Genomic DNA, 23,044 nt, shown 5'->3' with positions numbered 1-23,044 from the left:
GGTATAGCAGGGGACAGTAACTTCACACAACGTTTAGAATATCCTACGTTTGGCTGAAGCCTTTATTCAAACACAAGGACTGAATATCCTCATCTGCTCCACAGCAAGCAAGAGAAGACAGTTCAGAAAACCCCAAAACACACGGCAGTAAAATAACACATGCTTTACTGGATCATTCAGTGAAGCAATCCAATCAGATACGAGACTGCTGGTTCAGTGCCCTTCAAGACATACACTGAGGAGAAACTACAGTCCAATATAGAACATGTTTCTGAGACAAAAGACTGCTAGAATTTATATCATGCCATTAAAACACCCCTCTCTCTCTCTCTCCCTCCCTATCTCACAGCTAGTAATAATTGAAACATTCAAGTTGATCAGACCTTTAATGTGAAAAAATGTAAAACGTTCACGTAGTCTGCAGGATTCAAACCTGCGCGAGGAAACCACAGTGGATTTCAAGTCCATCGCCTTAACCACTCGGCCACGATTACTTTGTTCTCACGGACACACTGTAGATAGGACAGTGCCTTATCGTTTAGGTGACCGGGGCGCGCACAGATAGTAGTCAGTGTGACAATACACGAGCAGAGGGAAGACTCACTGTGTTGAAACAAATAACTGACCGACACGAAAGAGAATACGAATCCGCTTTACAAACTTATGTGATTTACAAACGAAAAGCGTGTATGTGTATATACTGCCCTAAAGCTTTATTAGAAAGAACACGTATGGCAACGCCTTCATTGAAGACAGCGGCATTCGTTTACTCGCTATCGAACAGAACCAGGATGGCCGAGTGGTTAAGGCGTTGGACTTAAGATCCAATGGACGTATGTCCGCGTGGGTTCGAGCCCCACTTCTGGTAAACATCTTTTTTAATGATAAAAAATGACTAATGATTATACAGGGGTTCAATGATGTCTAGTATACTACAGTGTGCACATTAAGCACGCATTCATCACCATGCTTCTGTGGTTTTGATTAGTGAATATGAAATCGAACCACTGCAGCTTAACCGTGGATGCTGCGCAGAGCTCAGAAACACCAATGCAGTGGACACGCACACGCGCGTGGAGAGGAGTGTTTGTTTACGTCGAGGAGGGTCGCAGGAGCTGCGATTCGCCGCTAAGGGAAAGTTACTGAATCGCTAGAACACGTAATTTACTCACTAGACTGGCTGCTTTTATTCCGTGTCAAATAAGCAACGCGATCGGAAACAAATACAATGTTTTAACACAATTGCATGTATAACACAGTCGTGCAAAATATATCATTAACAGCACAGGCAACGTTTTCATGTTGAAAGATTACGTTTTATTGACAAAACTATAAAATAAAGTAATAACAAGCTTAACACTGTCTAAACGGATTGATGATTTTATAGCATTTTGTATCGCTGCAGTGGTGATTAAAGTAGCGAGTCAGCGGTGTGTGTAAGAAACGACATGAAAACAAAGTTCTGTAACCATCTAGCACAATAAAAGCACAGCTTTGCTAAGATGAATACTGTTGCTGAATTATTGTGGCAGCAAAGCAGTGATACTGACCGGCTGCTGACTGTACTGCCTCCAAACAGATCGCATTGAACACTGAGCAGCGCTACGGGTTTGAAAAGGAAAGTAAGACCATGCTATGCGATTTAATATGAATTAACCGAAAAGAAATAGCGGCATTAACTTATTAGTGGCTGCAAGTAATACAATAATAATAATACAAACATATTGATTATTATTATAATTATACAGTATTAAGTACTGCTATTCATTTGAACTATACGTATTCACACATTTACATTTGCAGTACAATTTTACACCAAAAAACAACCGCTTTCAGCTAAATATTGGCATCGTTCACGATGCTTTTTCGCAGCTTGCAAAACAGACGGGCGAAACATGACGAACTCTGCCATCCAGCTTCATAACCGCGTCGAGCCGCCCTCGCTTCCACAGGGAGGCCAGCCAAGGATACGCGCCGAATCATCCAGGCACGCCTTCTGCTGGGACGCTTTCATTACAGCTCCGGACAGAGAGAGGGCTGCTTTGTGTACCTGGAGAGAGGTGGCTGCAGGCGCTGCTGATTTGCCGAGACCAGTCTGCCACTAAAACCAGTGAAGATGGACGTCAGTGTCTCCGTGTCGTTCTTTCAAGAGCAGCTCGCCTCTCCCGTCGAGCGCGCAGTGAAAGCGGCTGTAGACTCCGTCCTGCGGGAAATTACTGAAGTTGTCGGCAGCAGATTCACTGAGTTCCGAGTGGAAATGACTGCAATGAAGAGAGAGAATGAAAGTCTGAAGCTGAGACTGGAAATATCAGAGAGCGAGCTGAGAGCCGTGCGAGGGTGTATAAACGCTGCAGATACAGACATTAAACAGTCTTTCATATTTCAGGGTAAGATTGATTGTATTGTGTGGTATTGCTCGGTCAATCCAACACCTCAAACCACCTTCTACTGGAAAAGTCTTGGTTGGAGTTTCTCTTAAGACACGTTTTAAAGTGTGTGGTGATTATAAGCGCCGGTAATAGCAAGGCTCTGTCCTAATATTGGTTATAAGGAGTGTAATTGAGGCGTTGTGTTATTTTATAGACTATAAGAACGTAGTGCATCTAGCCTAGTCTAATTCATATTTAAATAGCTATTCTAGAAACTAAAAGCACTATATTGGTAAGTCTTAACCAATCTGTAATTAGAGAGGCTGAAATGGTATCCTCATGGTAAGCGATGACTTGTATAGAGTCCCTACTAAAACAATAAATGAATGGATAGTGCTATAGTGTATATTGTACGATAACAGTGTGTATTATTAACAATGGACAGTGCTACAGTGTATATTATACTATAACTGTGTATTATTAGCAATGGGTAGTGCTACAGTGTATATTATACTATAGCAGTGTGTATTATTAACAATGGATAGTGCTACAGTATATATTATACTATAACAGTGTGTATTATTCTATTATTAACATCTATCATTTGCTCAAAACAGCATTTTGCTGCAGTTTGTTAGGAAAATTCTAACCATAAAATACTTTGTTGAGCTGATGGTAAACAGAATTAGGAAATGATCCCTCATATTGTTTCAAACCCAGACATTTACTAATCCAGGTTATTATTTGTGAGTTTGCACACGGTGCATGCAATAGGGATAGCCACACCATTACAAATGTATTGTAATACTACAAGGGATGTGATTGGATTTATATCTACTGTTCACATGACACTGCACAAGCAAGCTTCCAGTGTTGTTACTAATGATTATTACACAGGTGGAGTTTGTACAAAAAAAACATATTGCTGCACTTTAAAAAGTGAGAGTTGTGTAAATCACTTGTTTAAATGAAACTGCTTTGAGAATAAGCAGGCTATCCTGCTGCAGCCCCTTGTCTGTTCATTGTGTCTGACACATTGAAACTTGTATTCTGTGTTGACAGTTTCCATCCAAACCGTTATCACAATACAGTGTGAGTTAACAAAAAGCCATTCCTCAGACACTGTGCTGAGACTGCAAGGCTCCCCGCTTGGTTTCTAAGCGTGTTTGCAGTAGAGAAATGGATGTTTGCATTGGAACAGAGCGGCGCTCATGATGGTGATTGACAGGGAGGTGTAAGTGGATGCAATGCTCCAGTGAGGTACAGCAGCTGAGAAAGCCCAGCAGGGCAGAGTCTTGTTTTGTACAGGATGTAGAATAAAAAGATGTTCATATGAAAATGCCTTTTCCTTCACTTTGTTCATAGGAACCCAAACACAGTGTTATCCGATGATTGCAATGTAGAATAACAGGAATGGGATCAATACCAGAATGAACCTAAACCACCAAACTATTATACCAGCTCACCCCTATACGAAATAACTGAGGAACAGTCACTGGAAATGCAAGCTGCACATTATTGAACACAGCAGTCTGGAGGGGTTATTTTGATACAATCCCTGATCAAAGCAGCTAGCACAGAAGGTTGATAGGAGTTGAAATAAATATTTAATCATTGCAAAAGTATGAACTATGGCATTGTGGGTAGGGTACTAGGGTTAGAGGGTCTTCATTCTTTCAAATTTGAAAAATTAATTTCAGCTTTAATTAAAGGCATTGCTCATCCCTCTAGCACAGGTATTTTAGAAGGAATGTTGTATCCAGCCTGATGGCCAGCTCAGGATCCTGTAGTATCTGGAAAAGTACAAGATCCCATAGGCTATCATTCATGATTGGTATCTATTGGGCAGACGTCCAGCGAGCTCAAGCAGGCACTATAGGGCTGCCTTTGTCCTCCTGGGAGCTCACTGCCACACTCCTGGGTGTGAAGAGGTGATTGGCTTGGTTGTGGATTAGAGGACCCCCTCTGTTCACCTCAGCTGTTGTGCTGGAGGGAAAATGTGTTTTAATGGGGAGTTAAAAATGGGGTAAAGTAACTGGGTGCACTGTATTAATGTAAAAATAAATAATTAAGAGAAATACCTCCTCTTAGACCCGAAGACATCTCTTAGTAGCATTCTGATGCGGGAATGGCTTTGTAGAGGAGCCGAGCTAGTAAGAAAGAGTTGGAATTTTATACAATTTTGTTTTCCCACAGATCCCAGAGAGTGTCACGCTATCCCTGAATCTGAAGCACAGATCCAAAGATAGAAGCAGTTTCCACACAAGAGGAGTCCTTTGAGCAGGAGTGCTGTGCAAGTCTAATGCAGGTTACAGAGCTGCCGTTTGTTAAAGATGAAGAGGTCCCTCAACATGAATGTGTTCCTATCAAAGAGAAGTTCATAGAGCAGGAATGTGTCTCCATTGCAGTGGAAATTCCTGCTGAATATAATGCCTGTACACTTGAGGAGAGCAACAAGCTGGGATCCAGCCTGTGTGTTGATTCTCCATCTGAATGTGAACTGGGATTTAGAGGTAACCCTACAAAACAAGCAGCATTGAGCTGCCTATTTATCTTGCAGAACCTGGTACTGAACACCAGCAGTGTGCTTCACATTCATATTTTAACCAGGGGGAGCTGCCCAGCCACTCTGTCAACAAGGACATAACTGTGCTTGCTCCTGAGGCAGCTGCTAGATGTGCAGCCACTGCCCCGCCTCTTTAGAATGCTGTTAGATCAGCGGTGTCCAATCACGCTCCTGCAGGCCATTCCACTCCACATTGAACACGTTCACTTCTATAAAGTGCTGCTCCTGTGCCTGGATGGAAGTAGAATTGGTTCAATTAAACAACGTAGAACAGGGTTGGAACAAAGAGCAGGCGTGGAAGGGCCAGCTCTGGACGCCCCTGTGTTAGATCTGTGCCTTTGCCCATTCTTGGTAGCCTGTTTGCAGTTTGCTGCTCCCACAGATTTACAGAGCTGCAGGGATCACATATCCATCACTTGGTGATGTCACATCCAGTTGGGTTGCTTAGCATTCCCAGAAGAAACATTTCAGTAGAGAATTTCTGTGCAGAGTATGCAGCAGCATAGCCAAAATGAGAGCGAACCCATATTGTATGAGAATGAAAACATTGCAGGGACTGTAATGTTTGCTCGCAGCGCCACATTTCCCTCTTGTGTGTCTCACAGTAAGCATTGCTGTGGTATTATTGTCACAGTACAGTAAGTACGAGGGATTCTGTACAGGAGGGGTTCTGTACAGCAGACCAGCAAATCAGTTTCAGCTGTGAGGGGGAATCTGGGAATTGTAGTTTTACCGGATCTTTGTATGATTTTTATGTAAAATATCTGTAGAGCAAAGAGAAATTATTTGTGGTAAAACAACCTCCCTCTAGCCCTACATAGTTCTACATGCCGTGTATCTTCAATACAGGCAGAATAAAAAGGCAAGGTGCAGTGCGTTGGATTGCAAATGGGATTTCTGTTTTTAGAAGCACAGCAAATATTAATCATCAAAAAGCAATTCCATTAATAGCAGTACTATCACCTCATCTCAAGCAGCCAATCACTGAACTGCTCATTCGCTTGTTTTCAACACACAGACACAACACAGGGACGAGGCGTTGGTGTGTTTCCAGCAACATCTCATTAAAATAGTCAGGAATTTTATGACATAGCCATGGATTTTTCCTGGCTTGCAGCTTTGATCTACATTCCTGAATATGGTGATAGTAAAAGGAGGCTGAGATGAACAGGAGTGATATGAAGTGGATCTGACTGAATTCTCTCAATACACAGTCATCAGAGTTCACTCTAGTTGTCATGTTTATGACATGAAGCCCTGCAGAACAGTGCATGTGGAAGAATGCTGTACAATAACCTTTGTGTCTCTTCTCTTTCTTTCTTTAGCTTCTAAAGTAGCTGAAGGAGAATACGACTCCACTCCATCACCCCAGTGCAAACACACTTCTAGTGGCAAACCACAATGCAAGAACAACAGAGAAACGACACCCCAAGAAGAGTATGTGAAGACATTGAGAACTCACTCAGCTAAAGTCCCTTCTTTACAAGACAGACCCCCTCTTACTGTGGAGAGTACAGAGATGCCACATTCTGCATGTTTTAACAGTTTTGAAACCCAGGGCAACTTGAAGACCTTGCCTCATTCTATTAAAGGTGGGAAGAGTTCCTGTCAATTAGGCGTTCCTGAAACTCACATGGGAAATCCCTGAGGAGGGATTACATTTTCCTGGGCTGATTGTGGGAAGAGTTTCAATCATATATCACTGCTTAAAAGACACCAGCACGTTCACACAGGAGAGAAACCTTCCCACATACAGTACAGTGATAAGAGTTTCACACCAGCGTTTCATTCACACCAGCGCATTCACACAGGAGAGAAACCTTATCACTGTTCTGTGTGTGGGAAGACATTCAGAAACATAGAAAGCCTTAAAAAACACAAGGTCATTCACACAGGAGATAAACCTCATCACTGTGCTGTTTGTGGGAAGAGGTTTAGCCAGTTAAGAGACCTTAAAAGACACCATCAAATCCACACAGGAGAGAAACCTTATCCCTGTGCGGTTTGTGGGAAGAGATTCAGCCAGTTAGGAGACCTTAAAAGACACCATCAGATTCACAGAGGAGAGAAACCTTATCACTGTGCTGTTTGTGGGAAGAGATTCAGCCTGTTTGGAAACCTTAAAAGACACCATAAAATCCACACAGGTGTGTAATCCTCTCCCTGCAATTAATGTGTGAAGAAGTCAGTTGCTGGCTCTTACAGGACTTGAGAACATTCTCAAAATTGCAGACACTTGGGGACACCTAAACAACAGGAGAGCATTTGGCTAAAAACAGAAATATTTACTGAAAACAAAAAAAAAACCTGCTTGATAAATAGGGTCACCCCTAAACACAATCTGTTCAGTTCAAAAGCTCATAGACCACAAATATGAGCGAGTCTTGAGTTGAGTGGAAGATGATATTGATAGTGATAGTGTTGGAGTGGAAACACAAGAGGCTGTCCCTGGAACATCAGGTATAATTCAATACAAAATGAGTATCAAATCCATTCAAAATGAGAATTCAAATCCATTCGAAATCTGAATTCAAATCAATCCAAAATGAGTATTCAAATCAATTCCAAACTTGCCATTCTGATCGCTCTGTCGCTCTGCTCTTTTTCCCTGAACTACAGAATGTAACAATCTCATTCTGAAAGCAAATAGTTTTTAAAAGATATCTTGAACATTCAGCTTTTTTTTTTCTTTTAAGATGTGGGTGGCACCCCCTGTGCAGCTGTGTGATCTGATGCAGTATTTATAAATGCATCTAGATTATTCCTGCCGTACCTTTCTCTCCACATAAATCTGTCCAGGTCTGACAGTATCAGCTGTTCTGTGCCTGTGTTGTTTTAAATGGTTTGTTAACACAGGTCCAGTAGGTGTCCAGTTGTAAACTGCAAAGTCAGTTTGATAAGTGACCGGGTATTACACAATGCAAACAGGGTCTAGGCTGGGGCTGCATCAGTTTCCTAACAGCAGTAAAATAGTTTGTGTAACAATAAATCCGTGTTGTAAGTGTGATTTTACTAGAGCTTCCTTTATGAAGTGTATTGTTCTTTATCGAGCGAGTACCCCCTCTTCAGATTTACTCTCAAACTGGTATAATGATTGTTTATAAATACACCAGTTTAAATGTAGCTGCCTAATTAATTAGTGATACTGATATTAATCAAAAATATTTTCTATGAAAGTCTTTTCAAATCGTAGAGCTCCCCAGACAAGCAGCTTTCAGGTTTCGGAAACGTTGTGGACCCAATTCCCATCCATGTGATAGGAGCAGTGTTAGTCTGTTAACGTCACTCTGTAACCCTATTAAATAAATTAAATTGTTAAATACAAATTCTACACACCTTGAAAAGCAAAAGCAAACAATCTCTTCAAAGTGTGTTTCTCTTTTGCTTTTAAGGACACATTTGCGCGGAATAACTCAAGAACAGAGCTGGCTTTCACTGAAGTGTGATGGGAATTTAAAAAGGAATTCAAAAGCTTTTCAGGTGTTGCTTCCAGGCAACCTGACCATTTGGAAACTAACCATAAGTGACGAGGTCCTTTACAACTTTTAGGTTGGACCTCATCACCCAGTGCAATACTGATGTTCTTAATCGTGTGCAGACAGACACACATACAGGCACACACACTCATACACACAGTAGGAATCCAGATTTCATCAGAGACAAGACGAGAAACACAAGCTAATAAAGATAAAGTCCGGTATAGTATTAGTTATTAATCCTATAGCCTGATACAGAGTCCCAGCACCAGAAACAGTGTGCAAACACTTCTCAGTATGTTTAACTATTTATTTTTATTTCATCAAACAAAACACAGCTAGAAACCAGAGCTGAAGAGTCAGATTGTACTGCTGTAGTCAAATCGTGTAACACATAGTTATTATTTTTAATGCTATAACAGAGGATCAACTTTACTTCCCACCCCTCCTCTCCCCTATTTCGTTCCTGTGGTCACCCATTAATCTATATTCATTTCCAAAGAAACCTGAATGTTAATAATAATAATAATAATCATAATAATAATAATAATAATAATCTATTTGTATATAGTGAAAGTGTGAAAGTGGAGCACCATCACAAAGCGCTTTACAAGATACCAGGCTAGGGTGTGTGAGCTGTGCATCAGCTGCAGAGTCACTCACAACAACGGCTCAGCACATTTTCTTTGCTTTTTTTTTTTTTTTTTTTTTAAACAGCTTCAGTGGTTTCAATCTATCCTCACACTAAATGTTGTAGCTAGCACTGGACACGGCATTCTTTATATTCCCTTGTGTGATCGAGTGTTAATCCGCTCTGCAGCGCACTCCATCACCCACACAGCTCCCTTACCTGCAGACCGCGGGACAACTGATGTACAAAGGCTGTTTTATCAGTCGCTGTTGTGGATTAAAACAGTATTGGTTTGAATAATAAATAATTAAACTCACGTGGAGAGGTGTCGTGTCGCCGGGCTTCCTGTGCTGTAAACCTGGACTTCATATAGACGGGCAGAACGCAGCTCTCGCTATTCCTTATCCAATGCTGCCATCGTGTGGCTATTTCATAAAACTGTTTGATGTAATTATATATATAATAATGCAACTCGGTTGGCCTTTCAAATTACTTGAATGAACTTTAACCCCTGTGCAAAAATTGACATTTCAGATACATTCTTAAAATACAGCAAAACCAATATTTACAGGAGAGGCAGGAGAGTGCTGTGTATAAATAAAGTTTTTTTGTAATTGCTCTTATTTGAAATCATTCTCATCAATTTATAGTGCTTACTACGTGTTCTTACTGGACTCATATAAGCAAATAGTTATTATCAGGTTTAGCTGCTCTTAGTCAAATTCACTATAATTTTATAATATTATAATTTACTGTTTGAGTTATTATTTTGCTCTTGAATTGATCTTATTGTACTTTTCAGCTGCTCTTATCTGTATTGTGAGATTGTGTAATGTGACATTTTATAACGTAATACTTTGTACTGTGATAACTTGTAACAAGTGTAAGTCACCCTGGATAAGGGCATCTGCTAAGAAATAAAATAATACTAACTACTACTACTAATAATAATAATAATAATAATAATATAATAATAATAATAATATAATAATTATTATTTATTTCTTAGCAGATGCCCTTATCCAGGGTGATTTACACTTGTTACAAGTTATCACAGTACAAAGTATTACATTGCTGAATTTCACTACCTGTACTACCCATTGAGAATCAGCAGAGGGCACCAGCAACCGCTTGTGACTGAACTGTGCTCACATATAAAAACAAATGTTAGTTTATTAGAACCAACAGTTCTACTAAACGGCCACACGATGGGATCATTAAATAAGGAATAGCGAGTGCTACGTTCTACTCCCGATCGTCAGCGTCGCATCTGTACCCCGTATAAAATCCTGCTATTGGTTTTAATTTTCAACACGACTCGCTTGTCATAACGAATCCATTTTGTGTATAAATTAAACACAGCAATGTTGTTTCTTGCTGCATCTAAATCAATAACCAGGCTTTTATGTCTTATTTTTTTTAATTGGTCAAAACAATGAGTAGAGATCCCGTAGTTTTTGTTTAAAATGTGTTGGTTAGAGTTAGGGCGAATGAATAAATTATAAATCACAACATATCATTCATGGGTAAAGAATCTAAAGAGATGAAAATCTTATTTCGATTTCTTGACCTGCACAGACAACACATAATAAATAAATATCACATTTCTAATAAAAACAATAAAAATGATTAATTAAAATCAGAATTTAGCAGGATTCAGGTAAGATAGGTAAAACAGATAATTAGTATAAAAAAATGAAATCATAAATGTTAAAAAGAATCTGGAAGATGAGTTTATAATGTGTATAGAAATGAAAATGCTGAGGATGAGAATTCATTAGACAATGAAATGAGGGATCAGATGTGAAGTAAAAAATCACAAACACACATATACAATAATATGAGAAACCAGGTAGAACACATCTAATACAGAATAAAGACAATCCATATGTATGAGATTAGAAACAGTGATTAATACATATGCAATAATATGAGAAAACAGGTAGAACACATGCAATACAGAATAAAGACAATCCATGTGTATGAGATTAGAGAGAAACAGTGATTAATACACATACAATTAAAAAAAAATAAGTATAAAAAACACCAAACCTAATTGTGTTATAAATAAATTCAACGACAAAAACTGTGTTAAAGTAACATTAAGGTTTGGTTGCAAAAGTTCAGAAGGTTTGGAAATTGCAAGATAGCCGCGCAGTCTTAACTCTGCACCCTTATGTGTGTCTTTTTAATATACATAGTAATTGCAGTGCATGTATATTGATTGTGCTTTGATCACTATAAATAAATAAATAAGGAACAGAAACTGTGTGAACTTACCTCTCAGGAGTAAATCACTGCAATGAAAATTCTGCTGAAAATTCACTGCCAGAGACATTATGACATCACTTTTCTTTATGATGTCACCTTCATGTCAGTGCTGAACACGATCAGCACTTGTCTGTTGCCATGGTGCTGAGCTTCTAAACAGATAACTACATTTAAAATGACAGCTCTGGGCAAGGGGAGGGGCCAGTCATCTTCAATACAGTGAATAATTATTCATTTGAAATATCTGCAATGCAAGCTTGTCCTGTTGCTTTAGCTGCTCTTTCTCTGCTCTGCATACCAGTGATGCCCTTCTATCCAGCGTGCAGATCTACTGTGCTGCTTCACTGCTTTCATTCAGTGTGTGAACAAACAATAAAAAGAGTGACTATACAACAAAAAACATTAACTTGAGAAATCAGCCCTTCTTTAGTTTCGTTTCATCCTTGTCAGTTAATTGAAATTATTTCTTAGGTTACATTTTCTGAACCCTTTTAAAGGATACTGTAATTGGTCTGTTTAATACAAGCCTCTCACTCTCTGGCATATATGATCTGATTTCATTATTCATTCAATACATTTAGTTTATTAACCTGCTCTGTCACTCCAATTACAATTCTTCAGTGCAGAGTAGTTACCTTAGCAAAGAATGACTTGAACTATCAAATTCAATATGAATTACTGGAGCAGGAAGACAGATGGGAAGGGGTAAGCTTTTGAAGAGCAACCAAATGGCAATTTAAAAGGGCACCCAGTGCTTTTTCAGATACCATTTTTGGGGATAAAAACCTATCGCCTTCCTTCCTTTAAACATTATTGTTCCTGAGTGGACAACTTTGATGTTACAACCACTTCAGGTGATAAAACGAACCACGTGGTCAATGATATTATTGGTTGATAGGAGGACTGTAAAACCTGCATCAGTGTGTAATTGTTTCTGCTCATAGGTTCAGGAATAAGGGCTGATGTCTAAGAGAAGCTGTATTAAATCTCAACATTGTTTTGTCTTGTTGATTCTGTTACGACCTGTGCTTAGGGACAATGGAATACCCAACTGTTCAACTGCATTGAATAAAATATCTTTGTTGAAATCTACAACTGAGTTCGGAGTCACAATAGTTACTTATACTGACGGATGCATGAAGGAAAAAAGAACACAAACTAACTTGTAAATCAACATGCTGTTTTCAGCGTTGCTCAGTATTTTGTTGTATAATTAATCAATCGTTAATCAGCACACAGAAGGTTTAAGTGTACAGTCAAGTCTCATTAGAACTCACATTACACTATTTGATTTTCTGTACCTAAGATCCGTACACATGCCTGCTACACTGGGCAGTTTAGAAAAGCAGCACAAATACAAGCATGGACAATGCACATTGCAAAGCAGCACAAATACAAGCATGGACAATGCACATTGCAAAGCTACACATGGTGTAATATTCAGTCATTCTTGTCATAATACAGGCATTGGACTGTGACAGGGATGGCTAAGTGGTGACGTCAGGCCAGAAGCAGGAACTGAAATGACTCAGGTAAGTCGGGTGCAAACACGCACTATGGCGCTATTTTTATTTACATGCAAGAATAAAAAAAAAAGGTTTAACACAAAACAACTGAACAAAATAAAACAGCTAATCAAAAATAATCATGAACACAAAATACAAATAAAGCTCATGCTGGGCAAATCGCTGTCACTGATCCTATAGTTACTTTCAGTTTCATTTTCTCTAACACTCCACTAGTCTCCCCCGCTACAACAGTCCACTAGTCTCCACCCACGTTCCTTTTCCAAAATCCACATGGAACAGGGAAAACAGCAGCCTTTTATATTAGTGACCATCTCCTGATTAGCAACAAATTAACCAATTAAATAGAGTGTCTTCCCCACCCATGCGCCAAACAAAACAAAAACACACGGCTTCTCACCGTCAATTAAATACCCAATAACAAGGAACAAAAAATAATACAAATGCACAGGGCGGGGGATACCCCATTCTAAAATAAACAAACACATCTGATTAAAAGACAATACACTCATCCGTGCTAAACAAACAATACATTTCAACTAATCCTTTCTAAACAACCACAACACATTTACTCCCCTGCAGGGCTTTGCCCAGCCCCTTCTTCATGCACAGGGCTCCTGGCCCTGTTACAGGGACACTATCATTTTTCTTTCAGTATAGAATTGCAATTAATTGATCAGACAAATCCTCCAGGCTGCTGCCTAGTAAGGACGGTGCAGTCTTGTCTCTGGGATGCTAAACAGCGGGGTCGGGATACTCGTTCCCATTAATTTATTTATTTTCAAGTTAATAACGGTTTAAAATGTTTAATCCTGAAACTCATTTCCCACACTGAGTTACTGATTTCTCCTGACTCGTCCATCAGATGAGATGCAGAATAGTTTCCTTTCTGCCTATTCCCGCTCCCAGGCACTGACTGCATTGACAGCCCAGGTTAAACTGACAGCAGAGAAGCCTCTTGTGACGTGTCCGCGTCACCGCCCACTTTCTAACACAATCACAGTGCAAGAGAGTTGAAGTGCAATTTAACCATTTAAAATGCATGCTCTTAAAAGTGATACACAAAACAATAATTACACAGGGACTCAATGCAAAAATTAGGATTTTTTTTCTCATCGAGTGAAAAGACGCATTGAACATAGTCTTTAGAGTTTGTCTCCTCTGTGAGTTCGCTGGTGTAGTTTCAGGGTTCCTGGCTGACTGAAACTCTTCCCACAGTCAGAGCAGCGATATGGTTTCTCTCCTGTGTGAATTCTCTGTTTTTTTTCTTTTTTAAATACCCTAACTGGGTAAAACCTTTCAGGATATTCTCCACCTCCCACACTCACTATAGCTGCTGGACTGGAACCTGGAAAATATGAACAGGAAAGAAAGTAAGAGGGACTGCTTGTAGGCTTGTTGGTTCATACTTCAGACTCCAGCCTAATCTGTGGTCGGAGTCGAAGGTCTTCAGACTCCAGCCTAATCTGTGATCGGAGTCGAAGGTCTCTGCATCCTGACATTGCAGGGGTTCTGCGCCAGATGTATCGCATATTTATGACAGATGTATGAATCAACCCCTAGGGCATGTTGCTAGGTGGAGGAGTGGATTAAAGCCTGTGAATTGCAGCTGTGGGGGCTTTCACTGGGTTACACCAGTTTAAAAAAGTGAAATTAAATTTAGTTAAACTAGAGCAGCCATTTCTAAAATAACTTTTCAATAGACTTAACCCTTTGCGGTCCAACGTCGGACCAGGTCCGACATCAAAAATACGTAATGCAGAGGTTTCTAGTCTGGAAAAAGCAGAGAAACCATTCAGTGGCAGAGTGAGACCGATAGGAGCCAAATGAAACAGAAAAAACAAAACAAAACAAAAAAAGGGCCGTGTGAGCAATAGCCCTAGCCATACAGAGACAGACAGACATAAACAAAGGAGATAACTGCTTCTGCATCCAGCGCTCAAAGAATATCACAGACATTTGCAGAGCTTTGAGATGTTATAGTAATAAAATAATGATTTGGATCGCATTATTGAGGAGTTTGGTGATAAAACGAGTGATCAGGAGAGGATTTATCAGTATGCACGTCTATAAAGAGGTATGTGAAAAACACAAGGGGTGGGGCTTGGCTAGAGATACAGTACTGATGTCGCTTAGAATTGCAATGCCCTTTAAACCAGTTTTACTATAAAAAAAAAATTAAAACAGCGCATGTAAACTAAACAGCGCGTGTGAAAATAAATTGGACCTGACATGCCTGACAGGCGCTGAATAAATGGACCGCTAAGGGTTATAGTTACGTGTAAAAAGTTGTCAGGATGTGAACAATGAAAGGAAATGACAGGTACATTATTTAAGCAGCTGTAGCAACACGTGGGGACGTTGTCACTGTATATTCACCTCCCAATGTCCAGAATGCTTTTGCTCACATAACTAGCAATGTGATCTTCAGGAGCTCTAAATAAGCAAAGCCCTGTCTGGACATAAAACTGTAGCCTGTGCTCTGCAGAGCTCTGTTACAGCAGCAGTACAGGAACAATGTTAAAGCACATGAAAATAAAGTGTCCTGTACATACGATGTGTGCTTCTACTACTGGTGCTGGATCTAGTGTGGAGGAGGTGGGGCCAGACAAACAACAATGCAAGTGAATTCCTAGGTGAGAAAACTCTGGGGGTTTAATACCAATTGCAACGAACTTGGCAGCTGAAGACAGTTCCCAGCTGCGTACTAAAAATGATCTCAATTGCAACAAACCCAAAATAACTGCTGCTGCCCTCTAGAGGATACCAAGTACGAGACTAAATTAGTCTAACCCTTTCTATAGACTATGATTTATAGTACAGTACTAAGTGAAACAAATGTGACAAACTCCAAAATGTATTTACAGCTTTTGTAACTGAACAATTCATAATCACAAATCCATACCGTGTACCTATATTTTACATCAGAAAGACAAATTTTCTTGTATATAATTTTTTTTTTTATATCAGGGATCTCATTGCAATATATTCTTTTAGTGTTGGAAGGAGTTTCGTGACATTATAACAATACGGAAAATGATACTCCTACTCCTAAATCACTTCCACAGCGGAAAAATGATCCAGAGCAAAATATTATAATTACAGCTGGAATGATTCATTATAAATATCTGAAAAAATTGAGAATATATTTAAAGCCGTACAGTAATTATGTATTACCCACATGGAATGGAATTGCAATATTTAATATGAATAATATATTTTAAAGTTACATATAACAGGCTATATGTATACTTGTGTCAAAGTATGCTTTTAGTAGCCAATGCTACATATTAGTAGGCTGTAGCATGCATGGGGTAGGGGTCAGGACTGGTAGGTGATGCAACACAAGAATACTGATACACTTGTAATGAAGGGGTCGCGGCTCTACAGCGGATCGGCGCTGTAGCTGCTGTGCTGGGGACAGATTTTCAAAATGTAATCTGGATCAAGTTATCTGGATTTTGTAATTGAGATTCCTTTAAAATCCAAAAGAATTTCGTATTATTTGTAATGTGGATACAATTAAACCAGCAATGGCATTTTCTGAAAAAAAAAAAAAAAAAAAAAACAGATCAAAACAGTCCAGATAAAAGAAATCTGGAAAACGAATCCAGATTAAAAGTTTTGAAAATGCGGCCCTTGGAGGTGCCAGTTTCAATCTTTCAAACACATTTTTTTTTTTTTTTTTTTAAATTAAAAAAAAATAAATATTGTATTCGATGTTTAGACTACATAGAACACCAAACAAGTTTGTCTGTGTTGCAGAGGTGGGTGCGCTCATTTTGATAAAACAAAACAAACAAAAACAAACAAACAAAAAAAAACATAAACAACGAAAGGCCAATTCAGCCTGTGTATTTGTTGTGCGTAAATACACCCTTTAAGTTTAAAACTTAAGCACGAATAAATCAAAATAAATTTCGATGTTTACTTTTGGTAAAAAAAAAAAAAAAAACACACCTTTATGAAAAACCACACTTAAATTATATAGTTTGTACCAATAGCTCAGATTTTGAGCCCCGGCCCTCTTCAGTTCCTTTTTGGAAGCACACCTAAACAAACCACAATCCTTAGTACCGTACTAAAGCAGGGGATCAGCTAATAGAATTTTTCATTCTAAATATGCAACATATGAGATGATCCTGAGATGGTACCATACGCAGCTCCGCACTAACCCTGCAAGTTCATTGCAGTTGACCCTGGCTGTTTTGTTTTGTTCGTTTGCACCCTCTACAGCGACGGAGGTGCCGGTTTAGTTTGCAACTGCTATTCTGGGAGTGAAATATGAGAGACGTTTAATACATCTTTAAAAAAAAAAAGGTGCCAGTCTGACAAGTATAACGAAAGGTTACGAATGTAACCATGGTTCCCTGAAAGACAAGATTTTCCACTGCTTCTTTTGGGAAAGTATGCCAAAGCCGTCGTAAGGGAGAATGAGCAGACAGACATGAGGGACATCTCACTACCGCCATCTAGTGTTGGTGGTGTGAGCGAACAACCTCAAGGACCCTGGTACGTATTAAAGGCATAGAGGGATCTACATTAAGTCAGTAGAACCTGGTAAATGTATTCGGGGGTAGTACAGCTAGCCACAGTACATATATCGGTCAACGCTCAACAGAATATGAGCAGCCAGGGATACTGTCGATGGGAACATGACAAGCAGATATGGCTGCTAGGTACACTTTCAAGGTAGAGAGGGATTTATCTGCCTCTAGCAGAAACTGTAAAATAACTGCTATAGGGCAATACAGGGGATCATGGCCTCTGGCCATGCAACAGTTTTGAAAATTTGTCCACTACAGAAATAAAAATGCTCTTGTGGAAGAAGCCCTAGCGTTCTGCAAGGTACTCACTACTGCATCTGAGAGCCCTAGGATGGACAGACTGTCCCGTTCAGGGGCCAGACTTACAGTTGGAGTCTGCTCTGTTCTGGGTGTCAGCTTATGCCTTTTGCCTGACTGAGGAGATCCATGCGCAGTGGGATCTCCCTGGGCTGGCCTTGCAGCAGCTGGCAGAGGTTCGAAAACCAGGTTCCCCTGGGCCGTCTGGGGGCCACCAGGAGGACTGTCGCCTGGTCTCTCTAGACCTTCGAGAAAGGCAGGGAGCAGCGGTATAGGTGGAAAAGTGCTAAAGGCGCTATGGATAGGTTAGAGATTTGGACTCTAGCACTGTTTGAATAATTTGACTGCATAACATTTCTGTAAGAATGCAATCAATGCTCTTGCCCTCTAATCAAAACAGACCCTCATCGTACACCGATGCAATCATGTTTTCATATTGCTTCACTGTTTTTACACACATATATATATATAGGGCTTCATTTGGTCATTTAATTAATTTGTTTCTGTCAAACGTCTTAATGGGATTTTAAATCAGCCAAGCCTTCATTTTTCACTTATAAGAAGAACCTACAAACAAGAAAATAGTACAGGATAAGTATTTCATGCTAGACACACTATTACAATCGTTATAATGTTTCCATTAATAAAGACGATTCTTTTCTGCTTTGCAATGAAAAAACTCGTTTTAAAAGCCCATTTAGTTGTTTCAGAAAATCAGTGTTTCTGATTGAGATACACGAATGGCTGAACAGGATCAACTGCATTTAAGAACAGTAGAAAAGCCAAAGTAAACACCGAAAATCAAAAGACCTGTTTATAGACATATATGCAGTAATTTATAGAAAAGCTAGTTATTTAAAAAATAAGTTATAGCACTCTCTCAATGTTTTTATTTTAATGTTTAAACTATATATTATCAAAAGTTTAAAAGTTTACTTTAACCGAATCTAGCACCCCTAAATACGTTACACATGTACAGTAATATCCATCTATTTTGACACTGAACATTTCTAATGTTATATACAGTACTTTAGTTCTTCTACCCCTTGGTATAATCGGGTAGGTGTACCAGTGTGAAAGGGGTTATATCTGTATCTTAAGCTCACCAGTAGTGAGTCCTATCTTGAACTGGCTGGAGTGGTACAGGAAAAACAAATAGCTAGTAATGTAACCTAAATGCTCCCTCCCTCCCTCTCAACCACACTGTAGATATCACACAATCTAGAATGACAAATATCACAGCTACTGGGAGTCACTCACCTGCTAGACTGCATTCTGATTGTGCGCACATGTCTTCCTTTCCACCTCCTTGCGTGCTGTTGGGAGAGCCTTCCTCTCCAGCACCTTGCTCTCTCACGCAGATTCTCTCCAGCACCACGCTACACTCCCGCAACCGTACAGGCTCCAGCTCAGGGATGTTTGGTTTGAAGTCCTCGGATTCTTCCTTCCCTGGTTCCATGTGGTCAAACTCTACTTCAGGGGGCTCCCGTTTAATACGGACAATTTCCAGCACCTCCTCTTGTTTAACAGGAAGGGGTTCTTCTGTCTGAGCGATTTCCAATTCATTGTGCTCAGCTTTAATCTCACAGACCTCTGGCTGACTGCTGTCACATTGCATCTCACAGAGCTCCTGTTTAATGGGGAGGGAAGCCAGCCCAAAGAACTCCACTCTAAAGGGGAGAAGTTCAGGTTCAGGGAACTCTTCTCTAATCTGGACAGATTCCATCTCCACACTGTCCATGGCAGCACACGGGATTCTGGTTAGGTGCTGCTGAAAAAGAAAACAGTTATTTATTTATTTATAGTACTATTATGGCTATTCAAGGGACTGACAAATTTTTGCCTTAATAGCAGGGCTGGCTTTACTATTGAAGGGAAATAGAATTTCTTGCAATACGTTTATAATACCAGAGGATTTGATCTGAGTAATCCGAAGAATGATGGATGAAAGTTGGTTGAAAAGTTACAATATTTTTTTTTCATTAAATAAGTATGTTGAATATTTTGTCCTCTAAATTAAAAAATGTAATTTGTTTACAAAACATGATCTGTGATAATTTTGTCCTTTATCAAACAATGCATATGTTTAAAACTATTATCTACCCCCTCCTATATCATCAAGACAAACACATTTCTAGCGACCTTGCAAAATTCCACACAACAATATGCGAATCTTACCATAAAAAACAGGCTTCCATTAAAATGAATACTAGCGAACAAACAGCTCTACGTAATGACGTCACAAGCTGAAGAAAATGGTAGGCACACAAATTTTCTTGATCCAAAAAAAAAAAAAAATTGAAGTACAATGCATTTCCATCTATTTTTTGTATTGACTTGCTAGACTAGCGTATACTCTAGCGAATAGCCAACCTCGCTGAGCATTCTGGTTATATAACGTGTTGCTGGACTGAGTATTTTGTAAGGTGTCTGCTGTGCATCATGACTGTGCCGAGCCCTGCATATAATATGATTTATTTAAGATGAGTTTCTGCAATTATATCTGTGCCCAAACGTTTTCCAGCAACCTACAGAATTAACCAATATTGTATTATAAAGTCTAATATAACCTTACTGACGCTTCATAAAACAAAAACTTTTTTTTTTTTTAAATCCTGTACAAAGTTATGATACTCTTATACCAAATATGTCACATACATTGTTTTAATTGCGAGACTATTTAACTAAAGATGCTAAACGTTTATATACGAACATAGAAATACTGTATATAATTACTATTAGTACTGTATTTTGTAACAAACAAATGTATTTTTTCTTAATAACGTGTACAGGTAAGTACTTTCTCTTAAAAGGAAAAAAAATAACCTTGGTCAAATCACGTGACAGTGTGTACCCTGCTGGGTCACGTGACTGCAGCCTCTCGGATTGATTACATTTCGTTTGCCTAGGGCGGGAAAAATCGTTGCGCGGCCCCGCCCCCATCCACTCAGCTGAACCGCAGTTTCACTCTACATTAGATCCCATATTTGAAAGGGATAACAAGAGCACGAATTCATCACAAACTCAGACAACCGGGTATTATTGTAAAGCAATAGGATATGCAAGACACCAGACTTACAGCTGTTTATATTAAAGAGAGAAAGAAATATTCTCATAACCAGTTTCATACACACATGATTAAAACAGCGTCATTATCACCCCTGTATGTAACACTCCCCCCTTTCCTATATTGAATGGATTGGTTGAGAATCAGCTCGTCTCACTGCCCTATTGTAGCCGCTTGTACACTCAATGTGTTTGATTAGCAGGACACTTAAAAGCCTGGAATAACAAAATACATGCGTTTTTATGCAGTTATTTAAATTACCAGAAGTGCAATAGGCGACCATATAGAAATAATAGGAGCCTGCAGGCTCCACATATAAAGAGCTTACTCGCAGCACTGCTAACTTTGAAATCGGCAGAACTATTCTGTTAAGTGAGCCCGAATCAGAATTAAAACTGTAATAGGCAAACTTTACATGCCACGGAGAACTAGCGAAATCTGTGTCATATTTACTGGAACTATTAATACATTAAATACTTATATTAATAACAACAACAATAAACAAAGCATCACAAACAATCAGTTCAAATCAAACACTATAAGGCGAGTATGAAGATGAATAAAAAGAAAGAGAAGCTTACTTCAGGTACTGTCAGTGGGATGTGCAGCACAACTCTAGTCGCTCGATCTGACCGTCTCGGTTCTTCTCTCCAGGGTAAAGAGGCAGCTCAAACTAACAGCGACAGGTAATCTGTGTGACTGGACTAGTCTGCTCTCCATATTTAAACCCCTCTCTCGCAGCACCTGGCACAAGAACACGACCCCAACACGTTAGCCGCTCCCCGGGTCTCAGCTGGCGTGGTTAGCCTCTCTCTGCTCTCTTCCAGAGGGAGTCGTTAGCGCTTTTCTCTGCTGGGAGAGCTGCACTGAATGCGTCCTTTCTTCTCTTCAGATGAGAGCCGTTATCAGCCACTCCATAGCTGAAAATGCGTTACACTGTGTTACACTGCAATGTCAGTATGCAGCCGTGTGAGAAAAGGCTGTATGGCTTTCCAAAAAAGATGCACGTCGCAAGACCTTTGACTCCGACCACAAATTAGGTTGGAGTCTGAAGTATGAATCAACCTTAACCCTCTTACTTTCTTTTGAAGGGACCGAAAAGGATATCAAAGCAAAAAACACCCCCGCAGTTTGCAGCTTGTAACTTATCAGTGCGCAGCTAGTAAAAAGAGGAGGAAAGGATAGGATGTTCCAGCACAGAAATAGGTTGGGCCAGATGTCCGGGGGCATAGGGGAGTTAAATAAGAAAGTGCAATAAGCATCACAAACCACTCCTTACACAATCATAAACTGGTAAATTGGTATTAAACTGGTTCCTGAAGTGAACATAACAAGAGCAAAGGAGGGGGAAGGATAATTACTATTAGTACTGTATTTTGTAACAAACTCTTGAAAATGTATTTTTTCTTAATAACGTGTACAGGTAAGTACTTTCTCTTAAAAGGAAAAAAATAACCTTGGTCAAATCACGTGACAGTGTGTAGCCTGAAAATGTGTTACAATATGTTAGCTTAGTGCAAGGAGAACATAGGGTTTTTTTTGTTTGTTTTGTTTTTTGTAATTATTATATATTATATATGTAATTCATATAATGAATATATTATTTGCTTTAGTTCACTTGCACAGATACAGTTTAAGTTACTGTGATAGAAGCCGTTCAAGGGGAGGGGACAATTTCACCCCCAGGTGATCAAGGAAGTGCAACACTGTCTGAAAGCAAGGCTTGTAAACTGGTATTTATTTTATCCTCGTGTAGCACCAGATGTCCTGTAGCAAAATAAAAACGTGTTTCTTTCACGCAGCAATATTAAAAACACGGTGTGACTCTGCACAGCACGGGTTTGGAATGAGATGATGAGATGTGTAATGCTGTCGTAATGTTCCTGGTCACACACGAGTGCCGATCTGTACGGGGGGGCGGGGGGGGGAGAAACGTGTGTCATGTAAGAAAATAAGGCGTGACGTCACAACAATTTCTTCTAAAAACAGATGGCGAGTATTGAAACGGCAGCGATAAGAAATGTTCTTAATGTTAAACGACAAATATAGTATATATTAGTTTAATTTGTCATGCCTTTCCACAGAAAAAGCACAGTACTGTACTCCCTTAACTGAGTCCTCGCAGTGTAACCAGGGATGACGTGTGAAACCGGTCGGCTTGAAAACACTTTGCTAAAAATCGGTATAATGCTTGTAAATGGTGCAGTAGTCGATATAGCCGACCCTGTATTAAAATAAATGCATCTACTATGTCTCCTGCTTTACACCGTTCTTTATTAAACAGTTTATCACCC

General features: G+C 39.5%; 2 non-coding genes across 2 annotated transcripts; one reads left to right on the top strand and one right to left on the bottom strand.

Annotated features, from left to right (window-relative positions):
* Positions 1-412: 412 nt before the first annotated feature.
* trnas-uga lies at positions 413-494 on the bottom strand. The gene has a single exon. It is a non-coding gene; the product is annotated as a tRNA-Ser (tRNA).
* A 291-nt stretch (positions 495-785) lies between these two features.
* On the top strand, positions 786-868 carry trnal-uaa. Its single transcript has one exon. It is a non-coding gene; the product is annotated as a tRNA-Leu (tRNA).
* The last annotated feature ends 22,176 nt before the right edge of the window (positions 869-23,044 follow it).

The sequence above is a fragment of the Polyodon spathula genome, chromosome 8 (assembly GCF_017654505.1).
Source record: "Polyodon spathula isolate WHYD16114869_AA chromosome 8, ASM1765450v1, whole genome shotgun sequence".
In the NCBI taxonomy this organism is placed as follows: Eukaryota; Metazoa; Chordata; class Actinopteri; order Acipenseriformes; family Polyodontidae; genus Polyodon; species Polyodon spathula.
The sequence above is the reverse complement of the archived record's forward strand: the minus strand, read 5'-3'. Positions and strand labels throughout refer to the sequence as shown.